The sequence below is a fragment of the Triticum dicoccoides genome, chromosome 2A, assembly GCF_002162155.2.
Source record: "Triticum dicoccoides isolate Atlit2015 ecotype Zavitan chromosome 2A, WEW_v2.0, whole genome shotgun sequence".
Taxonomy (NCBI): Eukaryota; Viridiplantae; Streptophyta; class Magnoliopsida; order Poales; family Poaceae; genus Triticum; species Triticum dicoccoides.
Window position 1 is genome coordinate 459857151 of NC_041382.1, and position 16974 is coordinate 459874124.

Consider the following 16974-nt stretch of genomic DNA (forward strand, 5'->3'; position numbering starts at 1 on the left):
CGAGGCCTGGATATCCGGCGAGTGGAGAACACAGAACAGAAGAAATAGCACCAATGGGCCAGACATCCGAGAGTATCCCCGGATATCCGGCGTGAGGAAATCAGCAGCATGGGTACAGGGCCCGGATGTCCAGCTGAGGCCCGGATGTCCGGCCACTATAAGTGGTTCATGATCATTTTGAGTGGCAGGGGTTTTTTTCCCAGGGCCCGGATGTCCGGCTGAAGCCCGGATGTCCGGCCACTGAATAGAGGAGGGGCCCAACAAGTATAAGTTGATATAGACTCCGCCAAGGAGTTTACATGAGACTAATAAGAGAGAGAACCAGAGACATCTAAGGCAATACTAAGATGCATTAACAAACCACACATTATTTAAGAAAGAAAGGTCCATACAAGCATTGTACAAGCGGTGACCGAGGTCACCATGTTTGAGCATATGGAACATAGTACCGCAAAGATGTAAACTTTGAGCACATGGTCACGACTCCATCATGTTAAAGTACCCTAGTTTGAAAACTATGATAACTTTGAGAGTGTTTGTTCTATTTATGCATTATGTAAGGTGAGAGTACTCATGAATTGAGTGTCTCCCCCTAAATATATGCCTACATCAAGACAAGACATTAATTTTAAGTATGAATGGGCACTGGATTTCACATAATGTTGTCAAGCTCCAAGATACCAAGTTCACGCCTAAGTTGACAAAACCTTGCTTCATCCAATGGCTTGGTGAAAATATCTGCAAGTTGCATATCTGTACCAACATGAGCAATGTCAATATCACCCTTCTCCACATGATCTCTCAAGAAGTGGTACCTAATGTCAATGTGCTTGGTGCGGGTATGATCTTTGGGGTTCTCAGCAATATTAATGGCTCTTTCATTATCGCATAGAAGGGGCACATGTCTATAGGTGATACCGTAATCCTTCAAAGTTTGCCTCATCCATAATAACTGAGTTGCACAACTGACGGTTGCAATATATTCAGCTTCGGCTGTGGAGAGGGCAACACAATTTTTCTTCTTCGAGGACCAACTTACCAAGGAGCGTCCAAGAAATTGACATGCACCGGAGGTGGACTTACGAGCCACTTTGTCTCTAGCCCAATCCGCATCCGTGTACCCAATGAAATCAAACTTAGCATCCTTGGGGTACCATAGACCCAACTTTGGGGTGTGAACAAGGTATCTAAGAATATGCTTAACCGCCTTATGATGGCTTTCCCTAGGGGAAGCTTGAAATCTAGCACACATGCATACACTAAACATGATGTCTGGTCTAGATGCACAAAGATAAAGCAATGAACCAATCATAGAGCGGTATTTAGATGGGTCAAAGGGGATACCGTTTGAGTCTTCAATGAGTACAATTTTGGTTGGCATGGGTGTCTTACATGGGCTAGCATCAGTCATGCCAAATTTTGCTAGGATATCCTTGAGGTATTTCGCTTGAGACAAGAAAATTCCTTCTTGGAATTGTTGAATTTGAAAGCCGAGGAAGAACTTCAAATCTGCATTGAGTGACATTTCAAAATTCTTGGTCATTGATGCCGCAAACTTCTTGCATAAATGAATGTTAGGAGAACCAAAAATGATATCATCTACATAGATTTGGCATAAGATCAAATCACCTTTGTCCCTCTTAGTAAAAAGAGTGGGATCGATCACCCCTCTCACAAAACCATCATCGAGTAGAAACTTCTTAAGATGATCATACCAAGCACGAGGTGCTTGTCTGAGGCCATACAAAGCCTTATGAAGTTTATACACATAGTCTTTGTGATCAGGGTCAACGAACCCAGGTGGTTGTGATACATATACTTCTTCTTGTAGAGGACCGTTAAGGAAAGCACTCTTCACATCCATTTGATGTAATGTAAATCCATTGAAAGCAGCATAAGCAAGTAAGATGCGAATGGATTCAAGACGGGCAACGGGGGCAAAGGTCTCACCAAAGTCCAAACCTTCAACTTGTGAGTACCCTTGTGCCACTAACCTTGCCTTGTTGCAGATGATTATGCCATTCTCATCTTGCTTGTTCTTGAAAATCCACTTTGTTCCAATGACGTTGTGTTCCGTAGTTGGCCTCTCGACTAATGACCACACTTGATTGCGCTCAAAACTATTCAACTCTTCTTGCATAGCAATGAGCCAGTCGTTTTCTATCAACGCATCTTGTACCTTGAGAGGCTCAACACTAGACACAAAAGAGAAGTGAGCACAGAAGTTTGTCAATTGTTTACGAGTGACTCTACCTTCCGATATGCCGGTGAGGATTTTATCAACATCAACACGACCGGCCACTCGACGCATGATGGAGGTTAAGGTTTCGCGAGGTTCAACTTCATTTCCATCATCCACGTCCTCAACATATGGATCATTAATGTATGGTGGAAAATCTTCTTATTCTTCTTGCATTTGTTGAGGTTCATGGTCAATGATTGCACTTTCTTGTTCTTGCTCTTGAGGATGATCTTGTTCTTGATGATTATCATGAAGAGGAACTTGATCATCATCTTGTACTTGGACTATGGGCATTGATTGAGTGGTAGGGGCTTGTGGTGGTATGGGTGTGGAAGAAGTTTGATGGTGTGTGAGGCCTTCATCTTCTTCTTCATCATCATGAGGGTCTTGTTCCATTGGAAGAAGTGCACCAACACCCATCGTCAACATATCTTGAGAAGAATCTTCTTCACCTACATCACTTAGATCAACTTGCTCCCCATGGGAGCCATTAAATTCATCAAACACCATATCACAAGTTTCTACAACACATCCATTGGATTTGTTGTAGACTCTATAGGCGTGAGAGTTTGATCCATAGCCAACAAATATGCCCTCAATAGTTCTAGATTGAAATTTTCCTAACCGCTCTCTTTTGTTGAGGATGAAGCATTTACACCCAAATACACGAAAGTACTTGACATTTGGCTTGTTCCCGGTTAGGAGCTCATATGGAGTCTTTTCCAATATCGTGCGGAGGAAGAGCCAATTTGATGCATGACATGCAGTGTTGACGACCTCGGCCCAAAAACTATGTGGCGACTTGTATTCATCCAACATGGACCTTGCCATCTCCACAAGGGTGCGGTTCTTCCTTTCTGCAACACCATTTTGTTGGGGAGTGTATGGAGCTGAATATTGATGCTCAATCCCTTCATCACTAAGAAATCCTTCCAAGGTGTAATTCTTGAACTCAGAACCATTATCACTTCTTATTGCCATGATTTCTTTGTCAAACTTGCGTTGTGCTTGCTTGGCAAAATCAATGAAGGTGATCTTTGTCTCGTCTTTGGACTTGAGGAAAAACACCCATGTGTATCTTGAGTAATCATCCACAATTACAAGTCCATACTTTTTCCCACCAAGACTATCGCACGAAGAAGGCCCAAAGAGATCCACATGAAGGAGCTCCAATGGCCTTGAAGTAGACACAATATTCTTGGGTGGGTGCTTTGATTGATGTTGCTTCCCGGCTATGCACGCACTACACACACGATCTTTCTCAAATGAGACATGTTTTAGTCCAAGGATGTGATTACCCTTTAAGAGATCTTGAAGATTTCTCATGCCGACATGGGCTAGCCGGCGATGCCATAGCCACCCCTTGTCGGCCTTAGCCATTAGACAAGTTGCATGGAATGTGCTCTCTTTCGAGAAATCAACCGTGTAAAGGTTGCCATCCAACTCTCCAACAAAGGCCACTTCAAGAGTATCTCTCTTAAAGACTTTCACATCCGTTAGTCCAAAAAGTGTATCATAACCAACAGAAGCCAATTGGCGAACAGAAAGAAAATGGTATTTGAGGGATTGGACAAGCATCACATTTGCAAGAGACATGTCATTTGTGATGGCCACTTTGCCCAATCCGAGTACCTGTCCTTTTGAACCTCCACCAAACATAATGCTCATAAATGGTTGAATAGCTTTTATGAAATCGTAGAGCAACTTGCTATCTCCGGTCATATGATTGGTACATCCACTGTCAATCACCCATTTTACTCCACCGGAGAAAGCGACCTACACACAATTATGGCTTGGTTAGAGGCACCCATTTTGCAATGGGACCTCTCAGGTTAGTCACAAGGGTCTTAGGGACCCAAATAGCATAAAACCGAAATGCATTTCGAGGACCAACAAACTTAGCAAACACTTCTCCATCCTTAGTCTTACAAAGTACATAGGATGGAGGCATGAACACTTTTGGCTTGTTGAGAGTAGGCATGCCCCTTTTGGCCTTCCCACTAACAACCTTACCTTTCTCCTTGTTCCCTTCACGTACAAAAATTTCTTTTAAAGGAGTGGTGCACTTTTGAGAGGACGTCTTCTTCTTGCTTGTGCTTGGGTCAAACCCGAGTCCCTCTTTGGCAAACACCTCATTGTGTTGGCTCAACACCTCATTAAGGTTCTTTTGCCCTTGAGAACATGTCACGAGTCCTTTCTCAATTTGAGCTTTGAGAAAGCGATTCTCCTCAAGAATAGACGCTAGATCACTACTAGAGTTAGTAGTACAAGCATCAACATTGATAATAGGAGAAGAGTAAGCCTTGGCTAGAGTTTCAAGATAAGTAAGCTTGAGTGTCTCAAAACTCTTTGTAAGGAGGGTGAGCTCTTCTTCCTTGGTCTTGAGGGACACGGATAGGAGCTCACAATCCTTAGAGAGAGAAGCATTAGACTTTACAAGCTTACTTTTGTCATTCATCAACTCTTCGCAAGAGTTGATAGCCTTTTTCAAGGAGGCAAGATCCCTAGTATGAACATCAATGTTTGCACCAATTTTTAAGCATAGTTTATCATTGCGTGCTTCCTCATATTGGACTTTCCGCTCAAGGATTTCATATTTTTCCTTTTCCTCGGTGACGAGGGTTTCGAGTTCCTTAATGGAAATGGTGTGCTTACTCACCATCTCCATAAGCATACGAAACATAGTGAGCTTCTTTCCTTTAAGGGAGCACATGAACTTATTTAATTTAGCAAGCATAGGATCATTTATATCATCATCCTCATAACTATCCTCCGCATCAAGATACTCATCACTAGAAGTAGGAGGAGTGAAAAGAGGAGGGTTTGATCGTGGGGTTACCTTGACCTTGTCAGGAGAGTGTTGGTCCTCTCCATCTTCTACCACGGCCTTCGCCATGAGGCACTTGTGAGTGTTGCCCTTGTAATATTTCATGTAGTTGTAGGTGACAACTTCACCACTCTTGTTGACTAGCCTCAATGTGTTTTGAGAATATTGAGCAACTCCGGCAACACAACTAACATCATCTGGATCGGATTCTTCTTGAGCAACCATTGCTTTCCCATCTCTCTTTTTGAGCTTGGAGTTCAAAGGATTTGGTAGCTTCTTCTTGGGAAAGGTCTTGGGAAACCTTGGTTTATCTTCTCTCTTCTCATAAGGGCACTCGTTGGAGAAGTGGTTGGTTTCTTCACAGTTGTAGCATTTTCTTACTTTCTTCTTTTCAAACCTACCCTTGAATTTTCCCGCGCTAAACTTCTTGACAAAGAGAGCCATGTCTTCATATGAAGGGCCCTCATCGGATTCAACCTCATCACCATCTTCTTCTTCTTCATCATCATCTTCTTCTTCACTTTTCTCATCTTCACATACATGCTTGGCCTTCAATGCAAGATTGATCTTCGACGATGGAGTACCATCCATGGCAAGATGTTTTGTAGCATTTGCCTTTGACTCTTCAAATAGTTGGAAAGTGGATATGATGTCATATGTAGTCATTTCCTTGAAGGCATGGTGTTGTCTGATGTCCCATACCATCTGATGGTGATATGGAGCAAGAGCATGGAGCAACTTGTCCACAAGGAATCTCTTAGTCATGTTAAATCCATCTTGTGTCTTGTCACACTCACACGACTCAATATCAGCGGTGAGAGTCATGAGACGCTCAAGGAGTTGATTTGGAGTTTCCCCTTTCTCCATACAAAAGTTCTGCAATTGTCCCTTGGCAATTTCATATTGAGCACTCCAGAGGGTGGAGGTACCGGTCTTGGATCTTATAATACTTTCCCATAATTCCTTGGTACTTGTGATGTGTATGAAAGGTCTCCTTTGCTTTTCAACCATACCTCTCCTTATACACATGATTGCAGTGTCATTGAGATTCTTGTCATAAATTTCTCTTGGTGTAGGATTCTTTGGATCAACCACATGGTAACCATACTCCAAGATCTCTAGCATCTCATCGTTTCCATATCGAAGATGATCCTGCATAGCAACTCTCCACAAAGCAAAATCGGAAGTGGCATCAAGTAAAGGAGGTTTGCCTTGAGAGTTATATTTTGGTTTCTCAACTTGGGGTCTTGCATAAAGCCAAGGAACACTAGAGTGTTCATTGCTAGGAGGTTGTTGACCAAGTGACGGAGTAGGCACAGTTGGCCTCGAGGCCGCACCACCCGAAAGTGGTGCAAGCACCGTGGACAATGTGGCTATCCTCATTTGGACCAAGGCCTCGACAGAAGCATCATGCTCCTCCTTTTGCTTAGCAAGGGCCTGTTCTAGATCCTCAGAAGTAAAGGTCTTGACTTCAGAAGAAGCCTCACCTTTATCCTTTGGATCTACAACAAGGGGAGTCCCATCGGGGTTCATCTTGCTCTAGGGCGGTTAAGCCACAAGAATAGAGCACGAGGCTCTAATACGAATTGAAAAGATCGAGACGGACCTAGGGGGGGTGAATAGGTACAACTACAAATTTTAATTGTTACTTAACAATTTTTAGGCAATAATGCGGAATGTGAAAGTGAGCCTAACAATTGCGAGTGAAGTACTAAGTACTAAGCAGGTAACACAAGTAGTAACTAGGCAAATACAAAGTGATGAAGTAAGTGCTAAGAGACAAGTAACCACAAGTAGAGAGTTAGGGTTAGGGATAACTGCAACTCCGGGAGACGAGGATGTATGTCGATGTTCACTTCCTTGGAGGGAAGCTACGTCAGCGTTAGAGAGGTGGATGTTACCACGAAGGCACACCAACGCCACGAAGGCTCACCCTATTCTCCCTTTGAGACAACACCACGAAGGCGTTTCTCAACCACTAGTGGTAGACCTTGGGGTGGTCTCCAAACCGTCACAAACTTTTCGGGCGTAATCACAAAGATCGATTCCTCTCCGAAAGACTCCTACCGCCTAGGAGTCTCCAACCTCCAAGAGTAACAAGATCAATGGGGAAAAGCTCAAGACTTGCTCAAATCACAAATTCCTTTGGTGCAAAGATGGAGTAGGGGTGGATCTATCACTTGATTGGACAACTTCTCTCGAATGCTCTCAAATCCCTTGGGGATCTAAGATTTGGTGTGCAGGTGTAAGAGAGAGAGTGAAATGTGTTCTAGGGTTTGTTCAAGAGTGAATGGTCAACCCTCTCCGGTGGAGAAGAGGGGATATATATAGTGTGAGCTTGAATATGGCCGTTGAAGTGTAAGTGAGTGAGTAGGCCGGACATCCGGGCTCGGTGCTGGATATCCGGCATCGTAAGCTGCGAGAACAGAACAAAAACAGAAGAAGAGAACAGAGGGGCCGGACATCCGGGGCCCAAGCCCGGACATCCGGCATAATAGGAAGGCCCGGACATCCGGCAGGTGGCCGGACATCCGGCGCGCAGCCCAGCATAAACACGTCCTCTGGACAGCTATGCCCGGATATCCGGCCGAGAAGCCCGGACATCCGGGGAGCACTGGGAGCCCGGACATTCGGCGTAGAGGGCCGGACATCCGACAGCAGCACAACACAAAACTGCATACTGGAATGGCTAGGCCCGGATATCTGGCGTGAGGCTCGGACATCCGGCGTGATGCCCGGACATCCGGCCTTAAGCCCGGACATCCGGCAGCCCAGAAACAGAACCATGAAGATTTTATCATGAGCAAATATGGCAAGGATATTTTGTGGTAAGAGCAAGCTTTTTAACTATCCCAATCGATCCCCTCTTAATAGTGCGGGATCCTATACTCAAGAAAACAAAATATGTATTCAACTTTTATGCTTCATCCTTCAGTAAAATCACTCTGTATGCTCTTGATCCACACACTTCGATGAACCGCGGGCTAACACCTGAGATTTACTTGGCAACCATTGTTAGACCCCCTACATGTACATTGTCATCAACATCAAAACATAATATAAGGACATGATTGCTCTTTCAATTGCATTTTGAGAAAGACGACAACCACGGAGCGAGGTTTTATGTCATACCTCTGCACCGGCGTCTCCATCCTGACCGCCTTCCTTTTTGGCCTACCCGGCTTCGGTGCCTCTTGTTGGCGAGTTGCTGCGGGTTCGGCACGGCGTCCTGAATGCTTTCCCTGTAAAACACCATATGTGTACGGTAGGTGAAGTGTCTAAAAGGGGATCCTATTTTTGGAATTGGGATTTTGGTTTTTCTTACGTGCGACGCAGGGAGCAGTCCGGGATAATCGACTGTTATGGCCACCATGGCGTCATCGCAGCTCAATTGATAGAATTGCTTGTCTATCAGCTCCACGAATATGTCCGGATCCTCTTCGAGTCCGGGACCGAGGGCCCGACCAGGGTCCTCTGGTTGTGGAGATGGGCTGTTGACCTCCCATACAACTTTTCGCAGTTCCTACCATAAAATGGCAAGGTGAGTACCTACGACGAAGAATGCAGGAAGAATGGGAGTAAAGAGGTATAACTCACCCAGCTTGGAGGGTTGTACAAGGATAATCCATCCCGTGGCTTGATACGGACGAACTCCTCTTCCTCTCCCTTGAACAACTCAGACAGAATTTTTGCTAAAGCAGCAGCAAAGTCCGATCCCTTACGCCCGCAACGGGTGGCATCATCTTCCCCGTTAAAACACCACATTATGCATTGATATTGAAGTGGCTGCACTCCCCGCATTATGCATATTGACATAACCTTGATTATTGTCAATCCTGATTGAGCCAGCGCTTTAATCCGGTTCATCAGGTAAAGGACTTCTCCGTTGTCTTCCTCTTGGGGGCTCCATGGGCGCCAACTTCGACGTTTCTCTAGAGGAGCATTGTTGAACTCAGGAAGACCCCGCCGAACAGGGTCTGGAAGGGGGATGTCCTCTATATAAAACCACTCCGAAGGCCAGTCTTCGGACGTCTTCTTCAGAGTATCGGACAGGTATCCGGTTTCGGCGATGCGCCATATTTTGGCTCCGCCCACTTGATAAAGTGACCCCTTCTGTGTGCGGGGCACAAGGCAAAATAACCTTTTCCACAGCTCGAAATGAGCCTCGCAGCCCAGAAATAGCTCGCAAAGGGCAACGTAGCCGGCGATGTGTAATATGGAAGCAGGGGTGAAATTATGCAGTTGGAGGCCGTAAAACTCCAGGAGCCCACGGAGGAACGGATGAATTGGAAATCCGAGTCCCCTTAGTAAGTAAGGAACAAGGCACACCCGCTCCCCCTTAGAGGGGCTGGGGAAGCTCTCCGCTTGCTCCCTGGCATTATATGTGGCGAGGGAGAAATCCCTGAGTCTGCAGCTCTACTAATCGACTGTGTGGGACGGAACACCTCTCCCAATCACCGGGATTAGGGCTACGAGGGCGGGAGGAGGAGCTGCGGTGGTCGGCCATGTTGGAGTGGATTTTTCCGAAGCGCGCTCCGAGGGATTCTCGCCGTGGGAGGATGGTATGGATTGGATCTAAGAATCCCCATCCCTTTAATAGACAATTTATTTACCTGGCTAGGGGGCGAATGTAAAAACACCCTGGCTCCTCATATTCGTTCGACGCGTGGAAGATAGACCTTATTGAGCACAGAAGCCAAGAAGTCCAACATTTATGGGGCCGAACACTACTTACAGACATTCAAGATTTGGAGAAGAACCCGCCATGCAATGCCGAAGACAATACTGCGCGCCGGACTCAACGTCATTGAAGCCTGGTTCGGGGGCTACTGAGGGAGTCCTGGATTAGGGGGTCTCCGGATAGCCAGACTATATCCTTTGGGTGGACTGTTGGACTATGAAGATATAAGATTGAAGACTTTGTCTCATGTCCGGATGGGACTTTACTTGGCGTGGACGGCAAGCTAGGCAATACGGATATGTATATCTCCTCCTTTGTAACCGACCTTGTGTAACCCTAGCCCCCTCCGGTGTCTATAACTGATAACCCACAAGTATAGGGGATCAATTGTAGCCTCTTTCGATAAGTAAGAGTGTCGAACCCAACGAGGAGCTAAAGGTAGAACAAATATTCCCTCAAGTTCTATCGTCCACCGATACAACTCTACACACACTTGACGTTCGCTTTACCGGAAACAAGTATGAAACTAGAAGTACTTTGTAGGTGTTTTTGGGTAAGCTTGCAAGAAATAAAGAGCACGTAAATAAAAGCTAGGGGCTGTTTAGATAAAGACACAACTAAATTAGTTTTAGTAAAGAGCTTTTGTCAACAAGAAAGTTATTTGTCCCTAGGCAATCGATAACTAGACCGGTAATCATTATTGCAATTTTTTTTGAGGGAGAGGCATAAGCTAACATACTTTCTCTACTTGGATCATATGCACTTATGATTGGAACTCTAGCAAGCATCCGCAACTACTAAAGATTCATTAAGGTAAAACCCAACCATAGCATTAAAGCATCAAGTCCCCTTTATCCCATATGCAAACAACCTACTTACTCGGGTCTGTGCTTCTGTCACTCACGCCACCCACCATAAGAAAATCATAAGCATATTGCAAACCCTATAGCGGGAATCCCTCACGCTTGTGCGACACGGAGAGCACCATAGGATAGCACCAATAATAAAACATAGAACTCAAACCAATGATGATCATCAAATAGCCATTAGGACAAAACAGATCTACTCAAACATCATAAGATAGCCATACATCATTGGGAAATAATATATAGCGTTGAGCACCATGTTTAAGTAGAGATTACAGCGGGTAAGAGAGAGGTTACACCGCTGCATAGAGGGGGGAAGAGTTGGTGATGATGGCGGTGAAGTTGTTGGTGAAGATGGCGGTGATGATGATGGCCCCGGCAACGCTCCGGCGCCACCGGAAGCAAGGGGGAGAGGGCCCCCCTTTCTTCTTCTTCCTTGACCTCCTCCCTATATGGGAGAAGGGTTTCCCCTCTGGTCCTTGGCTCCCATGGTGTGGGAGGGGCGAGAGCCCCTCCGAGATTGGATATATCTCTCTGTCTCTCTCTGGTTCTGCGTTCTCTTCTCGCTCTGTTTCACTGTTTCGTGTATATATGGAGATCCGTAACTCCGATTGGCCTGAAACCTTCATCGTGATTTTTTTCCCGAATATTAGCTTTCTTGCGGCAAAAGAAGAGCGTCAACCGCCTTACGGTGGGCTCACGAGGGTAGGGGGTGCGCCCTAAGGGGGGGGGGCGCCCCTGCCTCGTGACCACCTCGGGCACTGGTTCGGGTTGATTTTCCTTCCAAATTTTCCATATTTTCCAATAAGCTCCGTCCGTTTTTATCCCGTTTGGACTATGTTTGATATGGATATTCTGCGAAACCAAAAACATGCAACAGACAGGAACTGGCACTGGGCACTGGTCCAATATGTTAGTCCCAAAAATAATATAAAAAGTCGCCAAAAAGTATATGAAAGTTGAATAATATTGGCATGGAACAATCAAAAATTATAGATACGAAGGAGACGTATCAATAATAACCAGAGGGTTTTAGTCCGTAGGACAACAGACAATCATACCTTAGGCTAGCTTCTAGGGTTTAGCCTCTTTGATCTCGTGCTAGATCAACTCTTGTAATACTCATATCATCAAGAACAATCAAGCAGGACGTAGGGTATTACCTCCATCAAGAGGGACCGAACCTGGGTAAACATCGTGTCCCCTGCCTCCTGTTACCATCCGCCGTAGACGCACAGTTCGGGACCCCCTACCCGAGATCTGCCGGTTTTGACACCGATAGTAAACTACTCCCTCCTTGTCATGGAGAGCGCCGGGATGATGGAGATGGCCACCGGTGAGGGATTCCTCCTCCAGCAGGGTGTCGGAACGAGTCCAGATTGATTTTCGGTGGATACATAGGCTTGCGACGGTGGAACTCCCGATCTATTGTGTTCCCCGATGTTTTTAGGGTATACGAACATATATAGGCGAAAGAAGTCGGTCAAGGGAGCCACGAGGGGCCCACGAGGGTGGGGGTGCGCCTCCCTGCCTCATAGATTTCTCGAAGCTTCGCTGACGTCTACTCCAAGTCTCTTGGATTGCTTCCATTCCAAAAATAACTCTCTCGAAGGTTTCATTCCGTTTGGACTCTGTTTGATATTCCTTTTCTCCGAAACACTGAAATAGGGAAGAAAATAGCAATTTGGGCTGGGCCTCCGGTTAATAGGTTAGTCCCAAAAATCATATAAAATAGCATATAAATGCATATAAAACATCCTAGAAGGATAATGTAATAGCATGGAACAATAAAAAATTATAGATACGTTGGAGACGTATCAAGCATCCCGAAGCTTAATTCCTGCTCGTCCTCGAGTAGGTAAATGATAAAAACAGAATTTTTGATGTGGAATGCTAGCTAACATATTCGTCAATGTAATTTTCTTTATTGTGGCATGAATATTTAGATCCTAAAGATTCAAAATAAAAGTTTAATATTGACATAAGAACAATAATACTTCAAGCATACTAACAAAGCAATCATGTCTTCTCAAAATAACATGGCCAAAGAAAGTTATCCCTAGAAAATCATATAATCTGGCTATGCTCTACCTTCACCACACAAAATATTTAAATCATGCACATCCCCGATGACAAGCCAAGCAATTGTTTCATACTTTTTATGTTCTCAAACTTTTTCAATCTTCACGCAATACATGAGCGTGAGCCATGGATATAACACTATAGGTGGAATAGAATGGTGGTTGTGGAGAAGACAAAAAAGGGGAAGATAGTCTCACATCAACTAGGCGTATTAACGGTCTATGGAGATGCCCATTAATAGATATCAATGTGAGTGAGTAGGGATTGCCATGCAACGGATGCACTAGAGCTATAAGTGTATGAAAGCTCAAAAAGAAACTAAGTGGGTGTGCATCCAACTCGCTTGCTCACGAAGACCTAGGACATTTTGAGGAAGCCTATCATTGGAATATACAAGCCAAGTTATATAATGAAAGATTCCCACTAGTATATTAAAGTGACAACATAGGAGACTCTCTGTCATGAAGATCATGGTGCTACTTTGAAGCACAAGTGTGGTAAAAGGATAGTAGCATTGCCCCTTCACTCCTTTTCTCTCATTTTTTTGTTTTTTGGGCCTTCTCCTTTTTTATGGCCTCTTTTTTATTTTTTTATTTGGGCTTCTTTGGCCTCTTTTATTTATTTATTTTTGTCCGGAGTCTCATCCCGACTTGTGGGGGAATCATGGTCTCCATCATCCTTTCCTCACATGGGACAATGCTCTAATAATGATGATCATCACACATTTATTTACTTAAAACTCAAGAATTACAACCCAATACTTAGAACAAAATATGACTCTATATGAATGCCTCCGGCGGTGTACCGGGATGTGCAATGAATCAAGAGTGACATGTATGGAATAATTATGAACGGTGGCTTTGCCACAAATACGATGTCAACTACATGATCATGCAAAGCAATATGACAATGATGAAGTGTGTCATAATAAACGGAACGGTGGAAAGTTGCATGGCAATATATCTCGAAATGGCTATGGAAATGCCATAATAGGTAGGTATGGTGGCTGTTTTCAGGAAGGCATATGGTGGGTGTATGATACCGGTGAAAGGTGCGCGATATTAGAGAGGCTAGCAATGGTGGAAGGGTGAGAGTGCGTATAATCCATGGACTCAACATTGGTCATAAAGAACTCACATACTTATTGCAAAAATCTATTAGTTATCAAAACAAAGTACTACGCGCATGCTCCTAGGGGGATAGATTGGTAGGAAAAGACCATCGCTCGTTCCCGACCGCCACTCATAAGGAAGACAACCAATAAATAAATCATGCTCCGACTTCATCACATAACGGTTGATACGTCCATTTCGCATCATGATTTTATATCGATATTATTGCATTATGGGTTGTTATTACACATTATGTCACAATACTTATGCCTATTCTCTCTTATTTTACAAGGTTTACATAAAGAGGGAGAATGCCGGCAGCTGGGATTCTGGGCTGGAAAAGGAGCAAATATTAGAGAGCTATTCTGCACAATTCCAAAAGTCCTGAAACTTCATGGAAGTCAATTTCAGAATATATAATAAATATTGAGCGCAAGAAGTTCACCAGGGGGCCACACCCTGCCCACGAGGGTGGGGGCGCACCCTACCCCCCTAGGCGCGCCCCCTACCTCGTGGGCCCCCTGTTGGCCCTCTGATGACCATCTTCTGCTATATGAAGTCTTTCGATGGGAAAAAATCAGAAGCCATTTTCTCGGACGAAACTCCGCCGCCACGAGGCGGAACCTTGGCGGAACCAATCTAGGGCTCTGGCGGAGCTGTTCTGTGGGGGAAACTTCCCTCCGGGAGGGGGAAATCATCGCCATCATCATTACCAATGCTCCTCTCATCAGGAGAGGGCAATCTCCATCAACATCTTCACCAACACTATCTCCTCTCAAAACCCTAGTTCATCTCTTGTATCCAATTCTTGTCTTCAAGTCCGGGATTGGTACCTATGGGTTGCTAGTAGTGTTAATTACTCCTTGTAGTTGATGCTAGTTGGTTTAATTGGTGGAAGATCATATGTTCAGATCCTACATGCATATTAATACTCCTCTGATTATGAACATGAATATCCTTTGTGAGTGATTACATTTGTTCCTGAGGACATGGGAGAAGTCTTGCTATTAGTAGTCATGTGAATTTTGTATTCGTTCGATATTTTGATGAGATGTATGTTGTCTCTCCTCTAGTGGTGTTATGTGAAAGTCGACTACATACACTTCACCATTATTTGGGCCTAGAGGAAGGCATTGGGAAGTAATAAGTAGATGATGGGTTGCTAGAGTGATAGAAGCTTAAACCCTAGTTTATGCGTTGCTTCGTAAGGGGCTGATTTGGATCCATATGTTTCATGCTATGGTTAGGTTTACCTTAATACTTTTTTTGTAGTTGCGGATGCTTGCAATAGAGGTTAATCATAAGTGGGATGCTTGTCCAAGTAAGGACAGTACCCAAGCACCGGTCCACCCACATATCAGATTATCAAAGTACCGAACACGAATCATATGAGCGTGATGAAAACTAGCTTGACGATATTCCCATGTGACCTCGGGAGCGCTTTTCTCTATATAAGAGTTTGTCCAGGCTTGTCCTTTGCTACAAAAAGGATTGTGCCACCTTGCTGCACTTTATTTACTTTTGTTACTTGTTGCTCATTAAAAATTATCCTATCACAGAACTATCTGTTACCACTTATTTCAGTACTTGCAGAGAATACCTTGCTGGAAACCGCTTATCATTTCCTTCTGCTCCTTGTTGGGTTCGACACTCTTACTTATCGAAAGGACTACGATAGATCCCCTATAATTGTAGATCATCAAGACTCTTTTCTGGCGCTGTTGCCGGGGAGTGAAGCGCCTTTGGTAGGTGGAATTTGGTAAGGAAAAAATTTAAATAGTGTGCTGAAATTTACTGTTACTTGTTATTAAGGAAAGTAATCCTCTGAGGGCCTTGTTCGGGGTATCTTCACCCCGACCAGTAGAGTAAAGAGTTGCTCCTCAACCTACTGAAAATGAAAATGAAAATGTCTGCTTTGAATTTCCTTCGGGTATGTTAGAAAAACTGCTAGCTAATCCTTTTGTAGGAGATGGAACAATGCATCCTGATGAGCACCTAATATATGTTGATGAAGTTTGTGGATTATTTAAGCTTGCAGGTGTGCCTGGAGTAGTTGTTAGAAGAAGGTCTTCCCTTTATCTTTGAGGGAAGATGCATTGACATGGTATAGGCTATGTGATGATACGGGGTCATGGAACTACAAACGATTGAAATTGGAATTTCATCAGAAGTTTTATCCTATGCATCTTGTTCATCGTGATCACAATTATATATATAATTTTTGGCCTCGCAAAGGAGAAAGCATCGCTCATGCTTCGGGGAGGCTTAAATCAATGTTATATTCATGCCCCAATCATGAGCTCTCAAGAGAGATGATTATTCAAAATTTATATGCTCGACTTTCTGATAACAACCGCACCATGCTCGATACTTCTTGTGCTGGCTCTTTTATGAGGAAGACTATTGAATTCAAATGGGATTTATTGGAAAGAATTAAACGCAACTCTGAAGATTGGGACCTCGACAAAGGTAAGGAGTCAGGTATGACACCTAAGTTTGATTGTGTTAAATCTTTTATGGATACCGATGTTTTCTGTAAATTTAGCACTAAATATGGACTTGACTCTAAGATAGTAGCTTCTTTCTGTGAATCTTTTGCTACTTATGTTGATCTCCCCAAGGAGAGGTGGTTTAAATATTGAGGGAGTCCTGGATTAGGGGGTCTCCAGACAGCTGGACTATCTCCATTGGCCGGACTGTTAGACTATGAAGATACAAGATTGAAGACTTCGTCTCGTGCCCGGATGGGACTCTACTTGGCATGGAAGGCAAGCTAGGCAATACGAATATGGATATCTCCTCCTTTGTAACCGACCTTGTGTAACCCTAACCCTCTCCGATGTCTATATAAACCGAAGGGTTTTACTCCGTAGGACAACAATCACAACATACAATCATACCATAGGCTAGCTTCTAGGGTTTAGACTCTCTGATCTCGTGGTAGATCTACTGTTGTACTACCCATATCATCAATATTAATCAAGCAGGACATAGGGTTTTACCTCCATCGAGAGGGCCCGAACCTGGGTAAAACTTCGTGTCCCCTGCCCCCTGTTACCATCCGACCTAGACGCACAGTTCGGGACCCCCTACCCGAGATCCGCCGGTTTTGACACCGACATTGGTGCTTTCATTGTGAGTTCCGTTGTGTCGTCGCCACCAGG